At 35.9% G+C, this 22,760-nt stretch overlaps 1 protein-coding gene across 2 annotated transcripts in view; it reads left to right on the top strand.

The window, feature by feature from the left end:
- cd2ap (CD2-associated protein) overlaps positions 1-22,760 on the top strand; it is an 85,610-nt gene that overhangs the window by 667 nt on the left and 62,183 nt on the right. The gene's annotated exons all lie outside the window — the stretch shown is intronic.

The following is a 22,760-nucleotide window of genomic DNA, read 5'->3' as shown; positions in this document are numbered from 1 at the left end:
TAGTATTTTTTTTATTGATTAATAAGATTTACGTTTAAATAAATAAACTGCACTTTTGACAGATGCATTACAATGATGTACACTCACAGGATGAAAAATCCAGACTATGTCAGTTTTCGAGAAAATACCATTTTATATCAGACGAAGCGGGTCGCCCCCTTAAGGGCGCCGTCATGTTTACATCACATGACCCCCTGTGCCATAAATTGAGTTTTTACTATTATTATTAACAACAACAATAACTAGTGTCATTTTCAAGTCCAAAACCACTGGTACGACTAATAGAAATCAGCTACAGGCTAAACTTACTGAGTCCAGTGGACTAAAACTGCGACTTTTACAAGAAGCACCTCCCTAGAAGTTGGTATTGGGTAAACAAATGTTACAGTGGAAAACGTTAGGTTAGTACCGGTTCACTGTCATGCTCTTTTGCACGACTGCTGGTTTGAATAAAGTGCAAATGTTGTGACTTGTCTACAAATCCTCTTTTGAGTTTGGTTCATTTCCATGTTTACTCCTCTCGATTTCAGGTTGTTGACACCAATTGAACTTACTGTATTCTCATTAGCAGTTACTTTTATTGCACTACTAGATGTTCTCGGTCAGGTGAACAAGCCTTTGGCTCATGCTTGTATTGTTAGTAGCCAGAAGTGACTTGCACAAATCAAAAGCACATTTTTATAACTGGTAAATATGGCTGTTGGTCTTTCTTTGTCAGCCATGTTATGATTTTATGGGTTTTAAGAGAAGTCAGCTCCTGGCATAACACTCTAGGGCAGAGTTTTCGATCTCAAACACAACCTACTTGAGATGCATACTGTGGTGGAAGAGGTGTTTGAACATGTTCCTTTTACATTTTCTGTTAGTGTTTGGTGTGTACAGAAGCATTGACGTTGAAAGGAAAAAAGTTCTAAGGAAATGTTTTCATTTTTAGATGTTACATTAGGCATAATGGTCATTTGTTTTCCCAGCTGTAGGTTAGAGTAAATGTGTGGTGTGGGCTGCCGTCGGGTTCATCTGGCTGGCAGGCAGGTTGCTTTCGTGGCCTTGAGTGCACCCCCCAACCCCCGCCCCTTCAGTAGTTCATCATGTTGTCAGAAAGTTATGTAAGCGCAGGATTGGAAACTGAGCCCATCAGGAAGTGTGTTAGAGTAATAAGTGTACTTATTACACACAGGTGCAAGTGGACATCACTTGATCATGTCAGGTCTTGAAATGGAAATAGGTGAATGTTTCTTACTGATATCTGGTTTCTCTCATGTGGGGATTTTGTAGACTAAAGCGTGGGCTAATAATTTTTAAGTGCAGTTCATAGTCTATGTAGTTTGCATATTACTTAATGCAATGATTTTAACTACATTATAGATAAACTACATTATTTTTGCCAGCTGTACACTGATGTTAGCAATGTGAAGAGTATAGAATTTAACCATTCTTGTCCAGGTTTAGTTTTGATTACTTCTACTTATCAATTCCATCAATTAATCGTTTAGTATATGAAGAATAATTGGTCCTAGCTACACTACCGTTCAAAAGTGTGGGGTTGATAAAATTTATTTTTATGTTTTTGGAAGAAGCCTCTTTTGTTCACCAAGGCATTTATTTAATCAAAATTATATTAAAACAGTAATACTGCAAAATATGATTGCAATTTTAAATAACTAACCATTTTGTATGTAACTAACTTTCTAACGTAAAATCTATTTTATATTTGTAAAATGTATATTTTTTTCATTGAATAGAAAGTTCAAAAGAACAGCATTTATTTTAAATAGATTTTATTTTGTTACAATGTAAAAGTAATTACTTTTCTATTCACTTTTGATCAATTTAATGCTTCCTAGCTGAATACAGTCAAAATTAATAGTTGGATTTACTTAAAAAAGCAGTGTCACTGTCAAGTGGGTTCCACGCAACTATATTAAGTAATTTGTAGGGCTGGGTAAAAATTGTATCTAATGATTTTTTGGCATAAAACGAAAAATCTATAATTTTGACCCATACAATGTATTGTTGGCAATTGCCACAAATATACCTGTGCGACTTATGACTGGTTTTGAGGTCCAGGGTCACAAATATAATCACGACATTACATATTCATTATAATTTTTGTTCTTCAATATTAATGCAAGTTTGAATAAAGTTTTTATTAAAGCCACCATTTAAATGTTTATATTTCAAAAAACAAATTTGAGTAGAAATAGGATTAGGCCTATGTAATTGTAAAGTTAGTATTATTACTTTATTATTACAAAAAAATATTTTTTGCATTTAAATCAGTTAATTTTAACCTCCAATATTATAGTAATGTATACCAAATGACTCCCATGCATAGTTTGCAGCTTTAGTTAATTGTTTTTTTCCTCAAGAAAATTTGCCATGTACAGTAGGCTACCTGATATATATCCACAATAATCAATACTGAATCGAATCAAAAGCTTGTGAAGGAAAATCCAATCGAATCATGAAATATGTGTCAATACCCAGCCCTGGTAATTTGTACAAATAACAATTTAGTTGTTTGAACAAAATAAATTCAAGAAAAGCTGACAACATTTCTTTGAGTAAATACAAGTCATTTGAATTTGTCACTGAACATAATATTTATATAGTTTACTTAATAATGTTATGTTAAATTGATAAAAGTTTATTATGTAAGGTGAAGACACTTATTGACTTTATTTACCTTATTGAATTAACTATTTGCTCTAAGAAACAGCCTAATGAAGTTACATGAGTTTTTAAGTAATGTGAACAAGGATGGTTTGAGTGGTTTCACTGGTTTATGGTTTGGACTAACAACAATGAAAGTTCCTTTTTTTATTGAAGTATTAATTTCGTAACAAAAATCTTACTGTTTCAGTTCAGTGAATAACCGTTATGATCGATTTAGTGACTGAGTGAATATTTAGTCTGAATCGAACCCATAACATCACATAAAGTTCCGCAAGCACTCCTCTCTTTACCATGCCATTGTATTCAGTAGTGGTGAAGGAAACACTATCAGAGATGATGTTCTTTCCACATCAGTAGAAGAATGCAGATGGTGAAGAACTGTTAATGCTTGAAAATATTCAATGTTTTTTATAAAACAATATAGAACCAGTTTTCCTTGCATGAGAATCACTGCTCTTGACATCACGCAAAACCCCAAAGCTGAAAATATGTGAAGAATCTCAGCAGCCTCTCCCTACATGCTGACTACTGAACTAGTTAATATGCCAAGAGATTTTGATGAAAGGACTCTGAAAGGTTGAAAGGTTGACATCTGAAATATGTATTATAATCTTAGGTTTGATTTTGTGTTTGACTGACATGCTTGAGAATCTCAGACTTTGGCCCACATGTATTTTTACCTGAACCAAACTAAGTTTGTCTGCTTGGAGAAATCAAAAAGGAAGTAGCTTCATGACTTTGAGGAGTAGCTGGCTAGCTTACAAATGGAGCCGAAATAATTGTCCTTTCAACAAAAAAGAATAACTTGTTGTTGATGGTTGTTGTCGCCATAGTCCACGCTAGTCAAAAGGCCTTTATAACTTGACCTTTCAAACGTTTTATGTTTGCATGTTGGAAAAAAAGACCCTCTTTCTTGAAGTGCTGTAGAAACTTCCCTTCTGGTTAGTCTAAAATCTGCTTCCCATGTAAATTTCAAATATAACTAGTTATTCTAACTAGTTATTCACAGTGTTTGTGTGCACGTGTGTGTGTGTGTGTGTGTGTGTGTGTGTTTTTGTGTCAGTGTCAGCCAGGGTCTTGATTAGCTCAGTCCAAACTGCTTGAGGGCACTATGAGGTTGAATTGGATTATGGGAAATGAAGTGTCCCATATTAGGTGCTCTATTTCTTCCAAGCTCCAGTCACATATTGATTGTGTGTGTGTGTGTGTGTGTGTGTGTGTGTGTGTGTGTGTTTTTGTTTAGTGTAGTCATTTTATTTTATTAAACCATTGACCCATTTAACGCCTGACCTCTCACTCTGGTTCACGACATGCACGACTCATCTGGCTTACACTTCGAGAGTTAACATATGCTCTAAAAAATGTTTGTCTGTGGATGTTTGTGGTTGTCAGCACATGGTTTTTAAAAATAGAACCGCTTTATGCACTTTTCATTTATGTTCAGTATCAAGGATGTTTTCAGCAGGAATTTACATTTAGAGCTGGGAAGTCATTATTCTATCACTAATTAGTCTTGCATAATCAGACTTTTGACTATAGGCGGAAAATCTGGTCCATGAGACGCCTTTTTGTACTGACATAAATGTTAAGTAACCAACCCCAGTTTTGTTTTATTTATTTATTTATTTATTTTACATAGGTCAGGTTGTACAGACATTGTTGAAAACATTTGTTAAACTCAAAAACACAGCATACATGCCATCCTAAGGCTGGGACTGACTTTTAAGCAGTCAACATTTTCCGGTAATGTTACTAGGGCTGCACGATATTGGAAAAAAACAGACATTTTCTGCAATATATATTGCGGTATAAAAGAAAGAATCTCCAGATGACCTGAATAGCTCCATTTGTAAAGAAAAAATCAATCACTACCGTGATTGTATATTACTTATTATTTATATTTATATTACATATTTTTACATATTTATATTAATTTATATATCTCGTGTCCGCTTTTGTCTCAGTGGTTCAAATATTTAACGAAGGCTATTTAATTTAACAAAGTGTCGCACACTACTGTGATTGTAAGCCTGCAAGAAGGATATCTTTTTCGATAGCCTTTTAATGAAATTAGAATTTCAGAATCACATAGCCTACTTATATTTAATTGCCTACAATAGATTATTTATTGATTATATTGAATGAAATTTCGCAGGCCCAGCTTATTTGTAGTCAATCTTTCCCAAACAGAGTTGGAAGAGAGTTAAAACTTAGCAGTACTAAGGAGTGCTGAGGCAGGTCCAGCTGAGTTTGTTCTTTCTGAAGCCGTTGTTTTTTTTGCCAGCTATGGGAGCAAGTGGTCACCAGCGTTCGACACAAACCCATGGCCCGGGCGGTGCGTTCTTTTTCTGCTTTCATGACTTCTATCTACCTACACGCTATTGTCGGCTGCGCAACCACGTGAGAGAATTGTGTTAAGCACGTGCAAAACTGAGGTCCTGCTTATGCGCCTGTAAAATGAAATTCAAATTATTGGCTACAAGACATTACACAGGTACTCTCGCATATAGGCCTAATAGTCAATACAAATGGAATGTCATAATGGAATGTCATAATGGAACATTGCGCTCCCCAACTTGCGAAAGGATTTGCTCCATGTTTTGATGAAGTTTTGTTTAGAAAACCTTGAATCCATATAAGACACACATGTCATTAGACACAATCCATGTCATTAGAATCAATGAATCCATGGAATTAGACACAACGTGCACACATGTGCAGGCCAATGTTTTTTTTTTTTTTTGCGGTGATGATCTCAGACCCGCGGTAGGCGTCACGTGACCGCGGTAATGCGGTAACCGTCCCAGCCCTAGTGTGGTCATATTTTGGCTTTTACAAAAGTCCTGAGGGAAACTTAATCGAAGATGGTCACCCTGTCTGCAGAACATGCAAGAAGAAAGTCACTGTAATAGACTTCAAATCTGCAAACGCAAGGCAAGTGGACTTTGACCTCAATACCAAAACTAAGTCTGGGAAATAATAACGTGAAGCTTGAGCCAAAGACGAACAAACAAGTTCAGACAAGACTAGGGTGACATTTAAGGGATAATCAGGGCTTGACCTTAAAGGCCAATTTATACTTCTGCATCGAGTGTACGCCGTAGCTACGCCGTAGGCTGTATGATGCGCGAGTACCCTACGACATACCCTGACGCGCACCTCTCCAAAAATTTAACAACGCGTCCATTCTACGCAGACCGCAAACGCTGTGATTGGTCTGCCAGAACCCTTCCCTCAGGTCAATAAATAAATAAATAATAAAATCTGCGATAGGAGTGTGTGTGTGTGTGTGTGTGTTTGTGTGTGTCCAGAAATGGGATGATAGTTTCATCCTTATATCTGCTATATAACACAATATTTTGTAGTGCAGAGATTCTTTATGTTAGTGAATAAATACATAGATCCGCTGTGTATAGCTTATTTATTTTCTCATTAAAACCAAAGATGTTAATCAGTGATTGTATATCAAGAACAGGGACACATTTGGTTTCATTTCGTTCTGTGATTTCAACGGAATGAATAGTCTCTGCAACAGCGATCGATTAAAGCGCTCGTCTGTGCATGAGCCAACGATACTGAAAACAGCGCCACGAGCACTCTGCATGATTTCAAAAACGCACTCCAGCGCCAGATCGCCTCTTATGTAACTACTAATCAACTAGAGAAACTTAATTTGTTGGGCTGGGTAAAAAATATCGATTTCTCGATTTTAATCGATTCTCACTTACAAAACAATGTCGATTCTTAAATTCCAAGAATCGATTAGTCATCCTGTTTTCAATTAATTAATTAAATAAACATTGTAGCGCACCTCCCATCCAATAAATCGCTATAATCTTTGTGCTTTATTACTATTGATATAAAACAAAGTCTCAGATTTCAAATTACGAAATTCAAAAGCAAAAATACCGCTTTGGCGCTGTGGCGTGAGATCGCTCTGCCGCAGCTCAGCTCAAGAGAACCAGGAGCGTGGAATGCACATGAAGGGATCTTCTCTTCTGCCTTAATACCAGTTACAGCGCGAAGTAAACATGAATAAGCATCTGAAAGTGTGTTAAAAGATACAGGATAACTTACTGAAATCCGTATCATGTCACATGGAATAGCTCAAGTTTCAACCGCGGAAAGACGCAAGTAAAATGGCTAATAAGTAGCTAAACAATGTCATGTAACGTCACATTTACCCCAGAAAAACCATATCCAGTGTCCATAAACTCGTTAGTAAGCTTTAATCAGCTAGAAAAAATAACTCTAGAGTGGAGCATTTTGATAATTATATGCACCACATTACATATTCATTGTCATTTTTAATGTTCTTCAATTTAATGCATGTATGTAGCCTATGAATAAATATGGCAAGTTTTTTTGACAGCCAAATGTTTATATTTCAAAAAACTTATTGGAGTATAAATATGATTATGTAATTGACTGTAAAGTTAATATTATAACTTTATTATTATTTTATAAAAAAAACATAATTTAGTGTAATTTAAGTGTTTGTATACAAATCAGTTCATTTTTTACCTTCAATATTAGTAGGCTAATGTAGTACAACTGACTCCCATAGTTTACAACATAGTTCAGAGATTTGTTTTCCTTGAGAAAATTGTCCATGTATTGTACCTGATATATATCTAAAATAATCGATATTGAATTGAATCGAATCGAAAATCAAATCGAATCAAAAGCTTGTGAATCGAAATCGAATTGAATTGTGAAATTTATGTCAAAACCCAGCCCTATTAATTTGTATTACATACAACAACTCAAGCTGCAAGAAAAGCCGCTATCTGACGCCATGACGGCTGCTGATACTTTGACAATGTAAACAAGCCGCTTCTTCTTCGGCTTTTGCCTTGATACTGTGGGTTACCATCAACATGCCCATGGACACTGCAGACTAGCGGTCTGCATGTGGAATTGCACATTAACAACGCAGAAGTATAAATGAAAACCAACGCGTAACTTGCGCTCATAACTATAGCTCATAAACCTGTTGTCCAACAAAATACAACGTTTAATAACACGTTTTAACTCGCTTCATATCGTCCGTCGAGTGTTTGTGAGTTGATGTGGCTTCTTATCACAGACAATGAGGCAGACAATGCATTGTTCTAAAGTATTCTATACAGTGATAAATTCTATGTCAATCAGCACTGCATACTTTATTATTATGAAAATACCTTCACATTAGGGATTTTGTAAAAACTATTACTTCTCTGAGGCAAATGTAGAGTTTCTGATGGAGGGCGCACTCTGGCTTCCAGTATGATCTAAACTTTTGGGTAAAAAAATAAGAAAAATAATATTTCTCAATATATACATAATATAATAATATATACAATCCATATGTGTTTTTCTTCAATGTACAGGAGTTTTTTTCCCCCACGGTGGTTGCATAAGAGGCTCATATTTCATATTAAAGACTTAGACTTTAAGAAATTGATATCACAGATAAAAAGCACAGATGTTTATAACAATAATAATAATAATTTATTTTACAATAAATCCTTAGACCTTTCTAATGATTTTATTAAAATATAAATATTATTATTATTATTATTATTATTATTATTATTATTATTATTATTATTATTATTATATTGTTATATTTATTGTTAAATACTCTATTTTTAATTTTTAATAATAAAAATGTTATTGTAATAGTAATATTTCTTATTTTGTTATATTTTTATTTAGCAATAATAATAATCATAATAATTATTATAGTCATTAATATACAAACACAATACATAATATAAGAATAATCGCAATTAGATATTTTCCCCAAATCGTGCAGCCCTACATCTGACTGTATTTTAAAGGAATCGTTCACCCAGAAATGCAATATTTTGGCATTATTTACTCATTCCAAACTTCTATGCAGTTATTTTTCATGGAACTCAAATACGTGAAGATTCTTTTACAGATGATAATAATGAAATAATTTCCATTAATAGGTGAACTGTTACTTTAAAATGGCAAGAACTGTACAGTGAACACATTATAGTGCTTGTGTGTGTTTCTCAGCTCTTTGATCCATCTATGATCTGTAACTGTTCCCAAAGTTTAGACTAAACAAGGGTCCGCTTACTTCAGTTCCACTTATGGAAATTAGTTTGAGAGATCTTTTTAAAGATTGCATTACTTGGATCAATCTTAAGAAGTATTTTAAGGCCTCATTTCTTGGATTCAAGGCCTAAGCTATTTTCTACTGTCTTTAAGTTTTTTGTATAATTTCACTGACCCGTCTTATTCATGCAGTTATTCACAAACTGGCAACTGTGAATAGCGTTTTGAGTACAGCTTTAAAACATTTTGGCAATAAGAAAGCAGAGAAGTAAATTACCTAATCTGTTTTCCTTTCTGAATGGTTGCAGAGGGAATAAGAGCGAATGAAAGCAGAATCGTATGCTCTGGATTTGTGCCTTGCTCCTGCTCCAAGTCGGCCAACATTGTCATTATGACATTTTCTGCAAAGCTCTGCTCTAGATCAGGATGCTTCGGCAGACGAAAACAGAGAGGCAAAGTCAGCAAACTGTCCTTACAACATGGGATACATGAGCTACAACACAAAACAGCCATGCTCTTTTACCAGACACTTTCTGTTGACCTCAGTTAGCCGCCGCACTTCTGTTGTATTTGTGTTCTTTGCGATTAAAAGCACAGCATACAAAATAAGGATGCCTTGTATGCCTACACTGTAAAAAATAAAAACAGAAAATTTACTGGTTAGGGCTGTTACGATTTGAACAAAAATAAAAACGTTGATTAATTGAACATTTTACCTCGATTACGATTATTGAACGATTATTGTTTTTTTTTGTCCTCATAAGGTTTTTGAGTAAGTTTCTGATAAGGTTTTTACTGTAAATATTTACTATAATACTATTAAAGGTAGAAAGTTTTTTTTTTCTAATGAAAAAGTGCATTTCTTTGTGATTTTAAAATACTTGATGGAAACAGTTCACTTTCAGCAATTATTGTCTATGGGGCAGATTTCTGCTTGTTGTACATCAGGTACAGATAAATTAGCACATAGGCCTACATTACATTTATTTGAATGCATTAATGAGAGAGTGATTGTGTGTGTGAATTACTCATACCGTCTCTATTCATTATGAAGCTGTGGTTTGTACTTCAAAGGTATTCAAATCTATAACGGTTGAGTTTCTAAGCTACTTTAGTGACTTTACTTTAGTCACAGGACAGTGTTGACACTGCGCGGCGTTCTTCTTCTACTACTACTTGTTACTGGCTGCTCATTCTTTCAGTAGTAGAAGAAGAACGCCGTAATCTCAGTTCTCGCGCATGCGTCGTGGCACTCCCGCAAACTCTCGTCAGAGGCTCAAATTGAACAACAATAATAGTGGGATAAAGTCGTTATTTTTGTTGTTTTTCCGCTCAAAAAGTATTTTCGTCGCATGATAGACTTAATACAGAGCCACTGTAGTCATTTGGACTCCTTAAATGACGTTTTTACTTACTATTCTGGGCCATCAAGTTTCATTCCCTCTGAAAGCCTATGGAGGAGTGAGACAGCTCTCAGATTTCATCAAAAATATACTAAATTATGTTCCGAAGATGAACGAAGGTCTTACATGGTTGGAACAACATGAGGGTGAGTAATTACTGACTTTATTTTCAATTTTGGGTGAACTATCCCTTTAAATATAGGTTAACATTGTTCTTTTATAGTCTCATACTGAACTGACCAACAGCTAGTGATTATTAAAGGAATTATAAAATAATACAAAAAGACAATTTCTTCCACAATACAATACCCCTTTAAACTTTTAGTTTTACAAATCAAAACATTAAAAATGGATAATATTTAGAGCTTTGAAGTGCTGGAAAAAGTGTGAAGCACTTGAAAACCCTTAAAGTGCTTGAATTTCAATCTCAAAATGGTGTACTAACCCTGAGATGAATAATGACAACAACATTAAGTCCACGTGGTGCATCGGCGGATGTTAAAAAGAAAACCGATTTTCATTCAAACAAATCGACGTAAACTACACATTCGAGTTAATCGATAAAATCGATTTATCGCCCAGCCCTACGGCATGGGAAAAATACGTCGGTTAGGGGTTCTGAATTTCGGTTTTGATTATTTTCCGATTAATTGTACAGCCCTAGTACTGGTAATTTTCTGCAAGGATATTATCCAGTAATTTTACGGAAATTGCCATTAACCCTTAAAACACAAACTGCAAACAATCAATGTGTAATTCAAAATACAGGTAACATACCTGTAAAAAACCAGTACGCAAAATTCCTTGATGTTTATACAGTACATTTTACTTTTTTTACAGTGTAGTGACACACTAATGAAGCCGTTGGAGTGAGCTAATTTGGATGTTCTTCTTTTTTTGGTTTGGAAACAGGCTCAAGACTAAATTAGAAGCAAAACCACCTAACCACAATTTATGGTGGTTTGACATTATATGTAACTTTGTCTTCTTCAAAATACACCAACAAGAAGAGGAAGAGACAGTGACTGTGAGGCAGCCGACCTTCACAAAGTGCTAAAAACAGATAATGGCCACAAGAGGAGAGATGGCTGCACATGGTTTGGCCTTTGCTCAAAAAGGCTTGGGTTGTGTGTACTTCACTTCCCTGAAAGCGGTAAGGTGCTTGACCCTGTGTGACCTGTCTCTTATGGGATGGTCTATTCAAGTGTAGATGTGTAAAATGCAGGTGATGTTAAAGGGATAGTTCACACAAAATTGAAAATTATCCCATGATATACTCAACCTCTCCTCAAGCCGTCCTAGGTGTATATGACATTCTTCTTTCAGACGAATACAATCAGAGTTGTATTAAAAAATGTCCAAGCTTTATAATGGCAGTGAATGGGTGTTTATATTTTGAAGGCCCAAAAAGTGCATCCATCCATCATAAAAGTAACTTTATATGGCTCCGGGGGATTAATAAAGGCCTTCTGAAGCGAAGCAATGTTTGTGTATGAAAAATATCCATATTTTAAAAACTTTATAAACTAAAATAACTTGCTTCTGACAGATACCGGAATATATTTTTGAAAAATACTGGAACCGTGTGAAATTCCTACGTTTCGGTGTTAACATTAGCAAACCAAGCTCACAAGACAGCTCCCGTTGCGTGTGTACAGAGCTGATGTGTGGACTCATTTTGGCTTCCATTATAAAGAAATAATTGAGTAGATTGACAAGAGTTGATTGAAAAATAAGCCATGATAAAATCCAACACTTGGGAAACGCATTGAATCTGAGAGCTCACTTAATAACAAGACGGCATCCGTGCTGCCGTGAGTGGCGTTTCAAAACAATATACGAATATGTACTGCATGCTTTCCTCTCAATAATAACAAACAAAACAAACACACAACAAAAATTACAGCTGTGAGAAAACATCAGCAAGATAGCGTCTGATCATAGTGATATGGATCACTTGTATGTCTCTGCAATTCAAGCGGTCCAGTGAAGGCACATTTATTTAAATAGCACTTTATAATATATATATATTTTATATATATATGTGTGTGTGTGTGTGTGTGTGTGTGTGTGTGTGTATCCCTGAAATGACTTTTTTCAGGTTGGGATGTCTGTAACACTGTCTTAGTACATTAAGCCACGTTAAGCGTTTTCTTATAAAAATTTTTTTATTTATAGTTTTAATTTTTTACAAAAACGCAAAAACAAAATGAAACAACGAAATAAGACAACAAAAACCCTCTCTCCACAAGGTATTAAATAATCATAAAAATAGAAATAAACAGTAATAAGCATATATTTACATCTAGTCTGTCTACATTTGTTGTTTCTACATTTTAATTTAATTGTAACTAATTACTTTTATTTAAAATTGATTCTTTTTTTTTTAAGTATAAGAAAAAATGAGAATCGTGTAAGAGAATCGTGATCTCAATTCCCATGGAGAAAAATCGTGATTCACATTTTAGCAAGAATCGTGCAGCCCTAGCGGGTGCGTGTCAACGTGCTGTCGGTTGGAGAGGAGAGCGCAGCTGATATCGATACTGAAGAAAATGAGTATCGTATCGTTTCAGATATTTCAGTATCGATACATAGCGAAATATGGATATTTTTGAAAACACTAGTAGGCATACACACAGGTTAGAAGGCTCGTTCTCTCGTCCCCTACAGTGCAATTCGGCTAGGTATACATCCGCGCTAAAATATGAAGGTGAAAGTCATCATAGCTTGCGTAGTACCTAGACCCAGCTCCCAACCCAACTTTGAGAACAGATTGACGGCGATCATTTTTTTATCGCCCGATAAGAGTCTCACGTTAACGCCGATAACGGCCAACCACTTATATATATATATATATATATATATATATATATATACTAGGGGTGTAACGATTCATCTACTACATCGATGTATCGATTTATTTTCTTATGATCTAACTACATCGATCTGTGCTCGGCAAGTTGGCCTTCCGGACGACATATATCGATCTAACATCGTTTTAAAAGGTAATCAATCGATTGTATCGATCATAGAAAATAACGCATTGGATTTAAGCACGTCAGACTTTATATGGATGTTTTTTCTTAGCACTTTTAATGATAAAGGCGTTAAACGTTACTCTATTCAGTCTGCCTATCTGTGACATCATCGCAACGCACCAGCAGCAGCGCTCATTGAAATGAATGGGATTGTGTCGCTTTGTCGCTGCGTGTCGCTGGCGGTGTGAACGGGGCTTGAGAAAACAAAACATCGCATGGCAGAGGAGAAGCCAACGAGCGAGAAATTATCAAGCCACCAAGAGAAAGAGCTACCTGTACTTTCAACCCTTGCTTGTTACCTGTGCATTCCTGACACCAGTGTGCCAGCAGAGCGAGTTTTTAGTAGCCTACTGCTGGCGACATAGTGAACGCACAGAGAAGTGTTCTGCGGTCAGATCATGTTGATATTGTTGAAAAAGAAATCTGTAGAGTCATTGAAGAGTAGTTGGTTACATTTTATCTTTTGTTAAATATTGTTTGTTTATTAAACTGAGAGTAGTAGCAGGTTCAGCCAGTTTATTCAACCTGAAGAAATGTTGGTTGCACTTTATTTTTGATATTAATATTGTATTTGTATTATTTTAATGTTGAAAAACAACAGCAAAAGTAGCAGGTAAACCCACTATTAATTAAATCTGAAGAGAAGTTAGTTGCACTTTATTTTTTATATTAATATTGTATTTGTATTATTTTAATGTTGAAAAACAACAGCAAAAGTAGCAGGTAAACCTACTATTAATTAAACCTGAAGAGAAGTTAGTTACACTTTATTTTTGATATTAATATTGTAATATTATTATGTTGGATAACAAAAGCAGAAGTAGCAGGTTAACCTACTGTTGAAATGTTGGTTGCACTTACTGTGCTTTTATTGAAAATGTATTGAATATTGAAAATGAGAGCAGAAAAGGTTAACTTCCTGTTAATTCAACCTAAACTGTTGGTTGCACTTTATTCAAATAAAATTTGAATGCATTTGCCATTAATTGTTGTTTACTTGTTTGTTTATATCCATAATTAATTGATATACCGGATTCCCTTACAAGAAACAACAGGAATCTAGGAAACTTCACCTGCACTGACCAGTATCCAGATATTTATTTCAGTCACACAATTTTTGGCTAAAAAGTTACTGAATCGATTTCAAGTCACTGAATCGTTTCGGATCGTATCGTTCTAAATGAACCAATATCGTCCTTGAATCGTATCGACAACCTCAAATCGTGATATTAATCGTTTCGTTGTTAAAACGAATCGTTACACCCCTAATATATACCAATTCCATTCAAAAAGTGAAAATGTTATATTATATTCATTCATTACACACAGACTGATATATTTCAAATGTTTATTTCTTTTAATTTTGATGATTATAACTGACAACTAAGGAAAATCCTAAATTCAGTATCTCAGAAAAATTTGAATATTGTGAAAAGGTTCAATGTTGAAGACACCTGGTGCCACACTCTAATCAGATAATTAACTCAAAACACCTGCAAAGGCCTTTAAACGCTCTCTCAGTCTAGTTCTGTTGGCTACACAATCATGGGGAAGACTGCTGACTTGACAGTTGTCCAAAAGACGACCATTGACACCTTGCACAAGGAGGGCAAGACACAAAAGGTCATTGCAAAAGAGGCTGGCTGTTCACAGAGCTCTGTGTCCAAGCACATTAACAGAGAGGCGAAGGGAAAGAAAAGATGTGGTAGAAAAAAGTGTACAAGCAATAGGGATTACCGCACCCTGGAGAGGATTGTGAAACAAAACCTAGGGCTGTACGATTAATCGAAAGATAACCGAAACCGACATTCAGAACCTCTAACCGACGTATTTTTCCCATGTCGGTTATTTCGGTTTTCACGTGACTCCGCCCCGTCAGTCACATCAAGTGTAGTTTGAAGGCACACAGAGAGAAGCAGGAGCGGTTATCTGTGTTTATAGATGCCCAGAATCACTATAGTAACTGCATGTTTTACACAGTTTATACAGGTCAGTTAATTGCTGTTCTTATAGCCTACGCGCTGACACACACACACACACACAGACAGAGAGAGAGACGGCGCGCGCAAGCCCCGAAGCCGCTTTCACTTTCGTGCTCGTAAAGTTTGTCAAGTAAATGCGTTTAAACGCGACAACTCGCGCGCCCTGAAGGCAGACCTCTTTCACCTGTGTCCTCGCAAAGCTTTGTCATTTGTATGTGGTTTAAGCCCTGTCAGTTTGAACATTAAAGCGAGTTTCGACCATCAGATGTGTATTATGTTGAACTAATGCCTGATTTATTGTGACAAACGAACACTCAGACAGAAGCTCGCACATCACGTGAAGATCACGCGCAGAGGAGCACAGAAACGCAGGATCAACGCTGTCCTGTGACTAAAGTAAAGTCACTAAAGTAGCTTAGAAACTCAACCGTTATTTTAATACCTTTGAAGAAAGTACAAACCACAGCTTCATAATGAATAGAGACCGTAAGAGTAATTCACACACACATTCACTCTCTCATTAATGCATTTAAATAAATGTAATGTAGGCATACAGTGTTAATTTATCTGAATCTGATGTACAACAAACAGAAATCTGCCCCATAGACAATAACTGCTGAAAGTGAACCGTTTCCTTCAAGTATTTTAAAATCACAAAGAAATGCACTTTTTCATTAGAAAAAAAAAAATCCACCTTTTAATAGTAGAAAATATTTACAGTACAAACCTTATCAGGAACTTACTCAAACTTGTGAGGGCAAAAAAAAAGAGCAAAATAATCGTTCATTAATCGTAATCGAGGTCAAATGTTCAATTAATCGAGGTTTTTATTTTTGGACAAATCGTTACAGCCCTAACAAAACCCATTCAAAAATGTGGGGGAGATTCACAAAGAGTGGACTGCAGCTGGAGTCAGTGCTTCAAGAACCACTACGCACAGATGTATGCAAGACATGGGTTTCAGCTGTCGCATTCCTTGTGTCAAGCCACTCTTGAACAACAGACAGCGTCAGAAGCGTCTCGCCTGGCTAAAGACTGGACTGCTGCTGAGTGGTCCAAAGTTATGTTCTCTGATGAAAGTAAATTTTGCAGGGTCCCAGAGTCTGGAGGAAGAGAGGAGAGGCACACAATCCACGTTGCTTGAGGTCCAGTGTAAAGTTTCCACAGTCAGTGATGGTTTGGGGTGCCATGTCATCTGTTGGTGTTGGTCCACTGTGTTTTCTGAGGTCCAAGGTCAACGCAGCCATATACCAGGAAGTTTTAGAGCACTTTATGCTTCCTGCTGCTGACCAACTTTATGGAGATGCAGATTTCATTTTCCAACAGGACTTGGCACCTGCACACAGTGCCAAAGCAACCAGGATCTGGTTTAAGGACCATGGTATCCCTGTTCTTAATTGGCCTGAAAACTTGCCTGACCTTAACCCCATAGAAAATCTGTGGGGTATTGTGAAGAGGAAGATGTGATATGCCAGACCCAACAATGCAGAAGAGCTGAAGGCCACTATCAGAGCAACCTGGGCTCTCATAACACCTGAGCAGTGCCACAGACTGATCGACTCCATGCAACGCCGCATTGCTGCAGTAATTCAGGCAAAAGGAGCCCCAACTAAGTATTGATTGCTGTACATGCTCATACTTTTCATGTTCATACTTTTCAGTTGGCCAAGATTTCTAAAAATCCTTTCTTTGTATTGGTCTTAAGTAATATTCTAATTTTCTGAGATACTGAATTTGGGATTTTCCTTTGGTGTCAGTTATAATCATCAAAATTAAAAGAAATGAACATTTGAAATATATTAGTCTGTGTGTAATGAATGAATATGATATACAAGTTTCACTTTTTGAAATGGAATTAGTGAAATAAATCAACTTTTTTATGATATTCTAATTATATGACCAGCACCTGTATGTATGTATGTATATATATATATTTCAGATATATAACATTTCAGAATTAAACATGGTGTGGAGACCATGCAATGTGCCACACCCCCTCCTCCTGAAACCTTACAGCGAGTAAAGGGAAAATGACCGCATAGAGTGAGAATAGATGAGTGCCACAGGACTGTTACCAGATTTATTGTGAAAGATTTACGTCATTTTTCCGACGTTAAGTCCCCATGGTTTAGGTAGGTGTTTAGGTACATGCAGCTCAATTACTATTTATAAGTAACTTGGCTTTATGCAGAGAACGAGTTATGTACCTCCTGTCTGGATCTTACATGTGTGTTCAAGCATTTTCTACCCCTTCTGAGAAGGTATTCTCCCCTGCTAGAGATGCAATATGCAAGGAGAGGTCACGAATTCTCTCAGAGAAAGCATTGCTGAAAGCATGTTGATTTTCCTTCAGAAAAATCGCTAAATAATATATGCTGTGAATGTGCTGACATTACCAGTCTGTTAAACTCATTTGACAGTAAGTGTTAAACACTTTTTTTGTTTTGTTTGAGTTGTCCACGCTACAAAGGCCTCACTTTCGAGCTAGTTAAAGGCAATCATACTAAGGAGATTTTTTTTCTTGCTTCTATTTTGTATGAGTTATTTAATCATTTTAATGGAAACGGAATCGGACCTGAATCGTTAAGCGAAACCGGAAGCTAAAAATGTCATGATTCTCAACCCTAATCGGGATATACAAAATTCATTAAAAAAACTATATGATGTAGGGGTGTCACAGTACACAGGTATTGACACAATATAATATAATCGAGCGCCAGTAACTGGTTGACACTTCAACAGCAGGTGGCTGTATTGCACCCATCATAAAATAAAATAAAAAAGAGAAAACACAAACACAAAAAATGTAATTGACTAGTAGCAATATTTATATTATTATTAAATTTCTAGACATTGTGATGCTATATCTTGGTGAATTCTTCTGGCCACAATTGTGTAGGGAAAATCTGATATTGTGACAGCCTTAATATGATGTATTATTCACTGTTGCAATTAGGGATGTTAATGATTTATCGATGATCGATTAATTGTCGAGAATACATTTAATCGATAAAACCTATCGATCATCGATTAATCAGGGTCATGCACGCGTGCGTGCTGCTCAACCGCGAAACATGTAAATCAGACACGAGGAATAATGATGCAAGCGCACCAGAGCTCTGTTTGGGACCATTTTACAGCTAGAGTTACACCTTCATCTTGACTACAAGTTACACCTTCATCTTGACTACAAGTTTGCATGTGCATTCGCAGCCTTTTTCTTTGTGCACATGCAAGTTGTAATATTGTGTTTATTTTCCATGGACCTTTCTATAGCTGATTTTTTAATCTCATATAGGATGCATCTGGTTAAGAATTAATGCAGTAGTGAAGCGTGCCGTGATCAGCGTCAGCGCATGCAGCTCCAACAGCAATGCACAACTTATAATGACTATGATTGGGGACTGTCAGGTTACATATTTTAAAGAGAACAATATTGTAATACATCGTTTTACTGGGTCTAGTTGGCGTTTTCAGTGCATTGTTTCAGGAAGAGCGCGTCCACACATTCTGAAGGGCACGCATCTGAGGTGGAGTTGGTGACATGTTGTATTACTCATATTTGATTATTAAATAAGTCATTTAATTAAATGATCAATAACATCGATTCATTTTACAATCATGTAGCCCTTTATTTAAACCCTTAGAACCCTTCCCATTGATTTGGTGAGGAACATGGCGTTTTGTCAGTGTTTGCGCACACTGTCATGCGGTCGGCTATAAGCCACTGCTGTAGACCCATATGCAGTATTAAGGCTAATGATTAATCGATTAATTGATCGTTAATTTAAACGACGATCGATCATGGAAATTTATGTAAATTGACATCCCTAGTTGCAATCTACAGCTATACTTGCCACGTTCATGTTTTTAATAGCAAGAAAACCATGTCCTTGTCAAAACCCAAATCAAAACCAGAACTTATTAATATTATTATTATTGTTGTCTTTTTTAAAGGCATAATATGTAAGATTTTTGGATTAAAATATCCAAAAACCACTAGAACAATGTTATATATTTTGTTGACTTGTGTACATTATCCCAGATGTTTCCAAGAATGTTTAAATCTAGAGAAATAAGAGCATGTCCGTGAGTCGCCTATCGATGACATCATACCTGAGGTTATTAGGTAGGTTACCCCATATACGCATAATCGGAAGTGGTCGTCTGTGGAAAGCTCTGCGGAATCAAGGCATCAGGCCTTTGTTTTGAATAAGTGACCTCTAACAGCGAAAAATTACATATTGTGGCTTTATTGTGGCAATCCATCTTATTTGCGATCAGGTTTTCAAAACTATGGCCAGTTACACAGCCTAGCGCTAACATCCATTAGGACATCCAGCAGCTACTAGTGACTAACATTACTCCGATAAAATCAGTGTCAACGGGGCATATTTCACAGATTCTTCATCATGTTTGCCTGAACCGGTTTATTTTGCCTCTCTCAGCAGATACTCCAAAAATAATGCCTCAGAGTATGTGGGCTGTACAGGGAATTGAATTTGATGATTACAACCTTAACATACTTGTTTGTAAAAAATACTGTGCATAGACATAACCAACTGAGGTAGGGATGAGATCCTCTCAGACACGCTGACCTCTTCCCTGTGTTTTCCATGAGAAGTCTCTGCTATCTCTGGCATCGCTGTGTAAATAACCTCTGTCAACAGAGGTACTGTGTGCGAATGCTGCTGATCACATTCTTCTCAGACTCATGCAACTCTCACAGTCATATTTAGCCATTTTTCCTAACGCATTGTCTAACTCTGTCCACTTTCCAAAGACTCTGGAAATGGCTGGGAGATGTTTGTGTCTGGGTGTCCGTGGTAATGATTAGGTAACGGAGAAAAGCACATTTCTCTGACGTTGTCATTTTGTTTGTCCCGAAATTTGACCACACCACTTTGCTTGGATGCAGTTATCCCTGCTGTTGTTCCATTGTCCCCATGAACATACCTAGTATATTTGAGTAAAACATTGTTTATAGGCTGTGCTCTGCTGGCCATTAGCCCAGTCGTTTTGAAGTTTTGCTCCAAAAAGAGGTCAAACAATGGTGGCTGTAAAGGTCTAGATTTCCACATGGTTCTTTGCTGGTCTTGGTGCATGTGTTTATTCACTCTTTAAGGGTCAGAACCAACTATATTAGGACACTCTTTGAATATTGGACTAATCAAGTCCATGTTGAACTTTAGATAACGTTTTAACGCCTGTGTTAGGTTAAAAATCTTGGTACGACTACGATGGTTATGGTGAGACACTAAATTTTCCCTAATTAGATTACCCAATTAACCAAAAATTACACTATAAAAAACAAAAAATCTTTAACATAAATTTTTCCCACACATTACAAAAAATAACTTATATTATATTAGAATTATATTTTTTATATATTTTATGTTGAATATCTAAATGGCTTAATACGGTTATTAACATATTTATTTATATATATATATATATATATATATATATATATATATATATATATATATATATATATATATATATATATATATATATATATATATATATATATATATATATATATATATATATATATATAAATAAATAAATAAATAAATAAATAAATAAATAAATAAATAAATAAATAAATAAATAAATAAATAAATAAATAAATAAATAAATAAATAAATAAATAAATAAATAAATAAATTTGGGTCTGTGCAGCTGCCTGAAATTGAAATTTAAGTTACAACAGAAAAGCTTGTGTTTCATGTAGAAAAAAACGAATCCCCAAATAAAAATAACTATTATTAATATAAAACTTTACTCTAGCTTTCAGTGAAATAATTACTGGAATGTCATCATATTCGATTATTCTTTTGATTATGGAAACGAGAGCATACATTATGAAAACATTTACTGTTGCTATTCCAGAATATTAAGAATATAGGATAACATGTCCTGCATATATTCAGTCTTCCTCGCATTTTGTAGTTTATAGAAACAAACTAATTCAAAGCATATAGGCACTGACAAAGCAAGGCAAACTGCATCTTATCTCGGTGTTGTACAGGGCATTTTGTGAACCGAACCAGAGACTGTTATTTGAAGTTCTGCAAATCTAACGTCTTCCATTGTGCTACCTAGCGTATGCTGAGTTTGGTCGAATGACAGTAAAAAGTAATTTTAACAGAAGGCGCAATGTATTTGCTGTAAAATGTTGGGCGGATTCCCCAACCACCTGCATGCGAAAAATCTGTGGTTCTTCACAAATTGCCTAGTGCCAGGCTGTGTGACATGGCTTTAAAAACTAAGAAATTTGACAATTTTGGGGCACTATTAATTTTGTACCTACAATATTCTAAGGTTAAAGGAACTGTATGGAAGAAATGTATTTCAATTAATCATAAAATCGCCCTGATATGTCACTAGACATTAAGAAATCATGTTAATTTCAAATACTTATATCACTGACAACAGTAGTCCGGCCAGGATATTGTCATTTAAAAGTGAAGTTGCAGCCCTCAACTGATGTTGATGTTGACATGTTGTGTTTTGGCCTGAAGCGCCACCCTCCACTTATCTACCAATCCAGAAGTCAGTAGTGTTTCGGCATCCGGGTTGCCAGCTCTGCTCTAGTTACCACAGCTGCAGCTACAAACTTTTTTTGATAAAAAATGTCTAACTTTACGAAACCTAAAAGACCTCATTGTGAATCAGAAAAACGTGACAATGAAAAAAAAAACTTACTGTGTAGGACTCGTCACTTGCCATTGGAAGCTCCTTGTAGCAGCCTACGTTCCTGCCGGAACCTGCAGCCTATCTGGCAACCTCGAGTCAGGGGGGAGGGGGGAAGTGGGGATACACCCTCTACAGTAATTTGAAAGTGATTGCAGTACCAGTTTTGGCCACATACATTTCCTTTAAAGTAAACTTTATAGTTACCTATGCAATGTGTCGAATATGATATCTTTCAAGGGTTCTTGCCGCTTCCAAAGCATCCGCATATACTTTACAAACTATATTTTTTGCTAGTACTTATCTCTATTTAAATGTCTGACAGAAACATAAAATAAACATTATATGGTTGAAAACACTGAACAGTTGTGATATAAGACGAGCGCTGAGCCCATCTGGCTCTGGCTCAGAGCCAGCCAAAGCGCGAACGCAGATTTGAATTTAGCAGTTGATATACGTGACGCACTGAAACTTCTCGTCACTCCGGTGTGATTGTACACTTCAAAAGCTTAGTTATCAAATGTAAAAATAAAATAAATCCCTCTGGAAGCTGCATTTAAATCCATTTGGCTCAAAAATCTGAGGGGGCATTTGAATGGGCATGATGCCTCTGGTTGTAATAGAAATGTTGTACACACATTTCACAAATCATCAAAGAACCTGACACTGTAGAGATATATTCTTGACCCTAAACGCAAAAAAACCCCCCAAAAAATCACAGAATATCAAGAAAAACATCATAGGTTAACTGGTATTTCAAACTCAAAATTGTCAAGTTCATTACGAGCATTTTATCCCCAAATTAATGTTTTCATCATTGACATTGATAAATGTTGGACTACTTGTATGGTAACTTTATGGTGCTTTTGTGCTCTTTTATAGTGGCAACT

This window comes from Gobio gobio, assembly GCF_949357685.1.
Source record: "Gobio gobio genome assembly, chromosome: 12".
NCBI classification, from domain to species: Eukaryota; Metazoa; Chordata; class Actinopteri; order Cypriniformes; family Gobionidae; genus Gobio; species Gobio gobio.
The sequence above is the reverse complement of the archived record's forward strand: the minus strand, read 5'-3'. Positions and strand labels throughout refer to the sequence as shown.